Source organism: Balaenoptera physalus, assembly GCF_965194825.1.
Source record: "Balaenoptera physalus genome assembly, chromosome: 19".
NCBI lineage: Eukaryota > Metazoa > Chordata > Mammalia > Artiodactyla > Balaenopteridae > Balaenoptera > Balaenoptera physalus.
The window spans coordinates 21,168,137-21,176,835 of NC_138900.1; the positions used below are offsets into that span (position 1 = coordinate 21,168,137).

General features: G+C 50.6%; 1 protein-coding gene across 6 annotated transcripts in view; it reads right to left on the bottom strand.

The window, feature by feature from the left end:
• Nucleotides 1–2,490, bottom strand: part of ZNF536 (zinc finger protein 536) — a 426,032-nt gene extending 423,542 nt beyond the window's left edge. For 5 of the 6 annotated variants that reach the window (XM_082437055.1, XM_082437060.1, XM_082437059.1 and 2 more), the window contains exon 1: nucleotides 831–2,490. The gene's annotated coding sequence lies outside the window, so the exon portion shown is untranslated. The remainder of the gene's footprint in view (nucleotides 1–830) is intronic. The other variant, XM_082437056.1, reaches the window with a different exon arrangement.
• Nucleotides 2,491–8,699: the final 6,209 nt, after the last annotated feature.

Consider the following 8,699-nt stretch of genomic DNA (forward strand, 5'->3'; position numbering starts at 1 on the left):
TTGGCCTCGCCCGGCTCCCCGGGCACAGGAGGCCAATGAAAACACAAAATGGCAGGTCTCAGCGGCCCTTGGCGCCCGCGAGTTTGACACACTGTAAGCATCAGCTAACTTTGATTAAAAAAATTACAAATTACCCTCTCTCCCCCCGGCGGCGGGGCCGGAATTCCGCAGCGAGCCGCGAAGGAAGAAAGGGAACGAGGGGCGCCCGATTCTCAGGCAGAGGAGAAAATGGGGAAAGTCACTTGAGCAGAAGTTTCTGCGGCCCCAGCCTCCCCGTCTCCATACGACTCCCCCCACCCCCCAGACCCTTTTGAAAGTTTCCCGGGTCCGAGAGCGGCTCGCGGGCCGCGCGCGAGTGGGGGGCGCGGGCTGGGCCCGGAGCGGGGCGCGGGGTCCCGCTGGCACGGCCGGCGCGAGGCCCGGCGGCTCCTTTTCAAAGTAACGGTCCCGGGACCGCGGGCGGGGGAGGCGGCGGCCCAGGCGCGGGTCCCGCTCGCCGCCGAAGTTCTCTAGCGCCATTCGATGCCGGGCCGCCGCCGCTTTCTCGGTTTCTTCCTCTTTTTTTCCCCCCCGCTGACAGCTTCTCTCGCCAACGTCACAGCCACGGATATTTAATTAGACCGTATTTTTTAATCGCGATGGGGCGAGAAGGAACCCGGCGGCAGGCCTCGCGGAGATGGGGAGGGGGAGGGGATGGGGGCCCACGCCAAGAGTCCAAACTCACTTTGCCACCTCCCGGATGCCGGGGCCACCCCCCCGCCGCGCCCTCCCCGCCCCCCACCCCACCCCCGCGCCGCGCCCCGAGACCCCCCCACCTTTGTTTTCCTTACCTTAAACACTGAAACGCGGGCGTCGGGAGCAAACTCGGGCACGTAAACGGAGCGTTGTAAAAGATTGTGTTCAATGAATAATGAAACATGTCCACATGATTGACTTGATCATTTTCCGGGGCTGAGGGGGGACGGGCGCCCTGCTCGCGCGCCTCGCTCGCCCACTCGGCAGAGCCCTGCGAACTGCTCCCAGCCCAGCCGGGGCAGGGCGGGCTCGATTTTCGTCTGCCTCTTTTCAGAATCGCCCCGTTCATTGATACTCATCACCCAACCCCAGCAGACATCCCCATCCCCGGCTCGGCCTCCCCCTATCTGGTAGGTGAAATGCATTGTACCATTAAAAACGCTCTCCATTGTCGCCCTGGCATAATTCACAGCAACTAGATAGGTCTTGCGGCATTTAGCTTTGATGAGCCAGAGACTGAACCCTTGATATAATAATCTACAAAGAATGGTGTGTGATCGTCCATTTTTTCTCTCTGTCTAGCAACTAAGAAACCATTTAACACAGCGCAGCTTGCTTCTGACCTTGAGCTCATGTAAACACACTTATTAAAATCTATCTATTCTCCAAGAGCTACATTCTGATTGTCAGACTCGTTACTGAGACATATATCAGCCCCTTCGCTTGTCACTACTTTGCATTCCTGCCTTTGACTAAAGAATTTTTTATCCAGCCGAGAGGGAGAGATTGCCACGGAGGGAGAGAAGAGAGAGACGGAAAAGGGGAGAGGAAAAAGCGTAATTCTTACCTGCTCCTGAAACTATTTAAAGTCTGTCTCTTTTCTGGGGGGAAAAAAAAAAAACTCCCGGGTGAATCTCGGTGGACAGCGGGACGCGGAGAATCAGTCACAGCCCGGGCGTTTAAGGGAGTCATCAGCGATCAAATGACGTTGATCCGCGCTGTAACCTTGTGGCGTATTTAATGTAAATAAGGCAGTTATGTTGCCAATCGCCGCGATACAAACACGGAGAGGTCCTCAGCCTCGCCTCCCGCGCCTGCCATTAGAGGCGACTTTATTTACAGACACTATTTAGGAGATCATGATAATTCTAAAACAATACTAGTGCCAAATGATTATGAAAATATGATTTTAATTAATCACGTAGTAGGCAAGGAAATTAGCATACGGTAATTAAACTTCGAGAAAAACGTCACGCAGGTTCTCTGCCTTATGGGTCCAGAATAATCAACACGCGATGGGCTCCAGGACTTAATTATCAAACAAAATAACTTTTTTAAGGCAACTTTGCAAATGCTGGTCCTCAAGGCAAAAGCTTTGGTAAATAATATAAGGCGAGGTAACAAGGTAAAGATGTGAGTGATGCTTGAGGTTGGGTTTCCATGAAGCAAGGAAGAGGGGGAAGAAGGGGGAAAAAGCTGAATAATGCAATTATGGATTCTCTGTCCTAGAGTTGACAAAAGCTGGTGCCTCAAAAGCCTCTTTGTTATGGGATTATATAATGATCCTGGTGTCATTATGGGGGGAAAAAAAGATTCAGTAATAATAATAAAAGAAGTATCCAGATACACCAATGAGGAGCTTGTTTTAAAGAAAAGGCTCGCATGTGACATTGGGGCATGTTAATAGCAGAAACACTGGATCCAAAAGAGTTGACAAGTAAAGCAGGAGAAAGGGAGGGGGAGAGAGGGAGAAAGAGAGAGAAGGGGAGAGAAAGAGAGAGAGAGAGAGGCCTGTGCTGTGCCTGATTAAGAAATGATGGAGACAGATTGATTATTCAAAACGTCAAGCCACAGGGACACTTAAAACATTGATTCAGGTAAGACTTGTTCCAGCCTGCCCAGACTGAGTTCCCCTAAGATGACTCGAGGGTTTAAACCAGGGCACCACAATACATAAAAAGCAAAAATACAGAAAAAGCATGACACAACCTCCCCATCGCCACCCCCTTCCTACAGGAAGGAACCACTCAGTTGCAAACAACCGGTCCAACAGTGGGGCAAAAGGTGCAGAAAACTTCGTACTGGAGGAGCAACCAAGCAGCGGTCAGGGACTGGGGTCTCAGGCAACAGGTGCGACCCAGCTGCCTGGGGCACCGGGCCTTGGCACCTCACTGTGGGTGGTCCCCTCCACAGGCGCACCATCGGTAGGCACCCGGCCTGGTCTCCACTACCTGCACCCTGGGACTCTTCCCTGAGAACCCAGCACGTCCTCCTCTCCCTCTCTCTCTCTCTCTCTCTCTCTTTTCAGGACTTTGGGAACCAGGAGAATCGGAATTTCCCCCAAACAAGCTAATTCTATGACATTCTTAAAGTCCGCTCATATCTCTGCAGTGGTGGTTTTTTACAGAATCCCCTGCCTACCCAAAAAAGTTTAGGAATTCAATCCTCATTTTCCAATCTGATGTGTCTGAAATTCTCTTTGAACAAATTCCAAAATACAAGGTTTTTTTTTTTTTCTCTTGTATAGAAATTAGCATCGCAATCACATCAATGATATCACTATCTCTATGGGAATGATAGCTGGAGCAGTGGGGTGTTCTTTATTTCAATTCTTCGTGGATCAACTGATTATACTCTGTCGTCTTTTGAACCTGTTATTGTAAGTCAAGTGATTCTTTATAAGTGACAGCTCGGACAAAGAGGCGAGCAGGGCCGAACAGGTCGAAAGGAAGTGGCCATATGGACTTGGAGAAAAAGCACTTTCTCCTCAAGAGAATGGGGGTGGCAGTTGCCTTTTAACCCTCGAGCCGCCGGCCCCGCCTGGGCCAGGGGAGGCAGGGAGCTGGGCCGCTCGTCTGGGCACCGCCCTGGGGCTCTCCGCGGTGCCCAGCCCTGTGCGGTCCGGATCGTGGCCGGGAGACCCAGGGAGCCCCTTCCATACCAGGAAGCCTGATGCGCCCGCGGCCCTCCGAAGCCGTGCATCTCTGGAGCGCTACGCTCCATGCGGCCTGTGGGACCTCGACTGGTGCGCACGGAGGCCACCGAGGTTTTCCACAGCCCGACGGGCCAGAGCGGGCCTGGCAGCGACTGCCCGCCGCCCGGAGGCCGCGCCGCACCACCTGAGCCCCACAGAGGGTTCGGGCGGGGGTCTCGCCGGCGCCCCCTGTCGGCACCCGCGCGCTCCGCGTTCCTCGAGGACTCGCGCGAGCTCCCTTGGCGCACCGCTGGGAGACCTCCGCGGGCAGCCAGCACTTGTTGCGTGGGGGAGTCAAGGTCGGGGCGGGGAGCGCTGGGCAATGGGCAGAGGCCTGGTGTCTTCCAGAGGCCGAAACTTGAAGCCTACCTGCGTCCCACTAAAGCACAGAAGTTCACCCACTGATTCTCCCTACCCTCTGTGTTTGGCGGCCACTTCCACCATTTGTGGGTCTCCGATCCTTTTTCCCTTGTCCAGGATTTCTCAGCCTCCCCACCCTTCTTCCCTGGCTCTGGTCCTGCTCGCAGGCCTCTCCTCACTGACTCCCTCTCCCCCTCCTTTTCAGACTCTGGAGTATTTCGCACTGCTCCTGGCCAGGGCTGGAATCTTGTGGCTAGACTTTAAGCAGAGACTCCCAGAGGCCCACCCAGCCCCTGCTTCCAGGACTCCTGCACTCACCCAATCCTCACAGCAGTCTGGGTAGACAAGCCCTCCACCACCCCTACTCTGACAAGGGCTTGCCACTCCTGCAGTGTCTTCTTCAGGGGGTGCCAGCCTTTTGATTTCTTGAAACTGATGCAAGTCATTGGGAGCCTGGCCTGGTGAGTTAGGTGGATGGTGGCTGAGGGTAAAAATTGTGGTGGTGAAATGAGTTCTCTGCTAACTCCTAGACCAGCTCAGAAGTAAGGTCAGGAGGAGCTCCATCACACGTGAGCCATATCAGCACCTTGCAACAAGCACCTGGCCTCTCAGGGTGCCTCCTTTGGAAGTAATACTTCTCAAGCCAATAGACTAGTTCTGACCTCTTCCACCAGATTGTCAAAAGTGACAGTGATTCTGGGACTTCCCTGGTGGTCCAGTGGTTAAGACTTTGCCTTCCAATGCAGGGGGTGCGGGTTCGATCCCTGGTCCAGGGAGTTAAGATCTCACACACCTTGCAGCCAAAAAACCAAAACATAAAACAGAAGCAATATTGTAATGAATTCAATAAAGACTTTAAAAATGGTCCACATCAAAAAAAAAAAAAATCTTAAAAAAAAAAAGTGACAGTGATTCATAAATGTTACCAGCCACTCCTTTAGAGCTGCACTTCCTGTGACAACAGCACACATTTTGTCTTCATTTCCATATTTCCATATCTTCTTTTCCCCTCACTCTCCTCTGACCCTCATAGCTCTGCCTCCCCCATAGTATCGACAGGTTAAAAACTAGCCATTGAGATGGCCATGACCTGTGACCAAAGACCGAAGCACAGGGAAAGCATCCGAAGAGGGCTGCTTGGGCTCTGGAGTGGAGGGATAGACCGAACACTTGTGAATAGAGGGGCCAAGTCCCCCCACCCCAGACCTCAGTTTCCCCAATGTATAAAGATAACCTCCAACATCTATAAAGCCCTTATGATTACAGAGAATCAGCGGTTCTAAGAAAATGGTAGGCTCCTTCAGGTCCACCTTCCTTAAACAGAAGAAAGACACTAAGGGAACTGTAGAGGCCCATGTGTTCAGTGGGGAGTTGGTCTGGAGGCCTTCCAGGTCTCATTTGGATCCTCATGGAGAGTCCCTGCTTCTCAACTTCAGTTGGTCCAGAAGGACTTCACCTCTGACTACTTCTCTCCTTCACTCAAGGAAGTCTCCTGGGCCTCAACCATGACATTCCCTTCCCCTGGTAAAGGGTTTTCAGTGCTACTAAGGTCAGGTGTCTCTCCCCATGGAAGGTATAGAGCAGCCTTCTCAGCCATGGACACCTCGGGAATAGTGAGCCTTCATAGACTTCCCTGAGAGCAGGGTTCAAAGTGGTGCCCTTACAGATGGAAGAGGTGATCCCTGAATAAGATGTTGGGAATAATCTGACCCACATAGCTATTCTGCCATGAACTACTGGTTCCTGGCCACCAAAACCCTGAGCAAAGGCCGGTCAGGCCAATCTTTATCTTCTCCAGCATCCCCTTTTAAACACACCCTTTAAAGACTCAAATTGCTGCTCTCCCACAGGCTCCTCCAAAAGGTCATACATCTCTTCTGGCTTCTCCACACAGGGAAGAAGTGAGCATAGGAACATTAGTTTGTCCCCACAGAACAGCACCTTCTTCCAGTGGCAGCACCTGCCTTCCTTTCCCACTCTGAGGGCATCTGGATGGAGCGCCTACCTCAGGTCCCAACCAATCAGTGCATCATATCTCTCTGGACACTGTGATTGGTTCAGGAATAGTCATGTGACCTAAGCTGGTCCAATCAGAATGCATCTTGGGTTTTTAAAAACTAGGTACCAGTGGAGAGGTTGAGCTGCTGGAACACTGTGGTCTCCAACCCCACACCAAGGGAGGAGAGGTAGAGGCTTGTGGAGGCCACCAAGAGGAGCCGGAGAATGGTGCCAACACAACAGAAACGGAGAAATGGTCTTGCTTATGTTTGTCCTAAATCCAGCCCCACCTGAAGCCACCTGAAGCCTCTGCACCTTTCTGTTTTGTGAGCTGATAAATTCCCTTTGTTAACTTAATTCAATTTGCTTTGGATTTTCTGTCACTTACTACAGAATGAAGCCTGATACACTTAGCACCTGATGAAAACAAGGAACCCTTGGGCCAAGGACCAGAGAGCTCAAAAACACGGCTGGAGCAAGGGGCAAAAAGCAAAGGCGGGGCTCCAGATACTCTTCCCAGAAAAAGAGCAGCCAGGGAACCTGCCAGAATTCTCTTAAAACTACAGGTGTGCCTTGCTTTACATAATAGCTCTGTTCCAGAAAAGAGGTTTGTAAATTGAATTTTTGTAAATTGAATCTGGGAGATTCAGCCAGCCCTGGGAGAGCTGGTTATTTAACGTATCTCAACAGATGTCTTTTGTGAAGTGAATGGTCATGTCCTTAAATGACAACTTAATGGTAATGTATTTATAATTGTAATTTTCTTACCTCAGGCATATATTTTAAAGCAGGTCCAACCTAGATATCTTCATGGGGTCTTTGTATAAATTTATCAAAGGTCAGGAAAATTTACTGAGCCCTATTAGCAAATAGGGCTGCATTCCTGCTTCTTTGCAAGGCTGTGGAGCTGGAACTTTCTGGGTAGATACTGGAGCATCAACTTTGGGCCCTGCAGTTTTCTGCAAAAGCTGTCATCAATTCTGAGTTAGGTTTCAGAGGGGAAAGCCATAAAGCTAGTGGACTTTCTGGCCAGAATATGGCCTGTGCTGTTTGCTGTTTGCCTGCACTGGGGGAGTCCATTAAGTAGCCCATAATCTCTAAAAGTCTTGGGGGGGGGCTTTGAGACTACAAATTAAAACAAAGTATCAAATTGTGAAATAAAACCACTGATGGGGATTCAAGACCTACTTTTCTTAAGATGTGATGTCGATGACATTAGTACTCCTCTCCCATGCTGTAAACGTATCCATCAATGCAGCACACAGCCATGACCTGGCCCCTGCTTTTTCAAAGTTCCAATTATTAGCCCTGATTTTACCTTAGGAAAAGGTACTTTTTTTTTTTTTTTTTTTTTTTTTTTTTGCCACTAGAAACAAACAGGAAAAAATATTGGAAAAATACAGTTTTCCAGAAAATGTTATAGCTAGCGTTTGGCTCAGAGATGTGACCTGGTCCCTACAGGTCAGATAGAATTATTGAGAATGATCCCCAGGGTCTCTCTGGGTAAATACTGAGGCTTATCACCACCTGCAAGGAAGCAACTGGGAAACAAATGAGAATGACCAAGTTAAGGCAAAAAGCAAGTCTCTTGACTCTGGCCAGTACTCAGAACCCTCAGTGAGCCTTCTCTGGGCCTGCCTAGGGCACAGACCACAGAGTTCAGGGTGGGCAGTGATCTGTGTGGCAGGGGCGGGGGCAGGGAGTGGGTTACGGGTAGGAGGTTAAGCCTGAGAAGCAACATCACTCTGGAGACTTCATTTGAAATCCTGATTCCACCAAAGGGCTGACTTGAATCTCATGGATGTTGGGGAATCAGAAAAGGAAGACATGGGGGTGGGTGGGGGATGTGCTGAGGGTCAAATGTGTGTCGATGGTGCCAGGCTCCAAGAGGGAAACAAAGTGGAATCAGATGGTGTAGCGCTGGGGAAATAGGAGGACGAGCTTGGAGAGAGTGTGCTTGAATCTCTGGAGAGTCTCTGACAGGCTGTATAGACACTTGCACCCAAGATTCTTGAGTGCTCTTGAGTGCTCTAGAATCCCATGAGGGCTCTAGAATCTGCAAGAGTGTTTTGCAGCCCGTGCATGGGAAGGGGCCAACTGGTAGAGTGGAGGCTGATGGACTGGCACTTAAGGGTGTGGGAAGACAAGTATGAAACCACACTAGTGACTGAGGACAAATCTGTTCATTTGGGTGAACATTTGAGACAGTTATGTCTACTGCAGTTTATCCAGCCCTCCTCTGGCTCCAAGGGTCCCAATCTGGGGCCCTCCCAAGGCTGCAGTTGTTTGTGGGATCCCCCTCCCTACCCAGGGGTGCGAGCTTCAAGAGGGCAGACCTCAAGCCTGCTTCACTGCTAGACCCCAAGCCTAGCCCAGCCGCTGGCAGTACAGGGCATGTAGGGAAAGTTGATAGAACTAATGAAGAAATTAATTGTAAAACACAAATAATTCACACTATGTGCAGGTACTGTTTTTCTTTTTAATTAATTAATTTATTTATTTATTTTTGGCTGTGTTGGGTCTTCGTTTCTCTGCGAGGGCTTTCTCTAGTTGCGGTGAGCGGGGGCCACTCTTCATCACAGTGTGCGGGCCTCTCACTATTGTGGCCTCTCTTGTTGTGGAGCACAGGCTC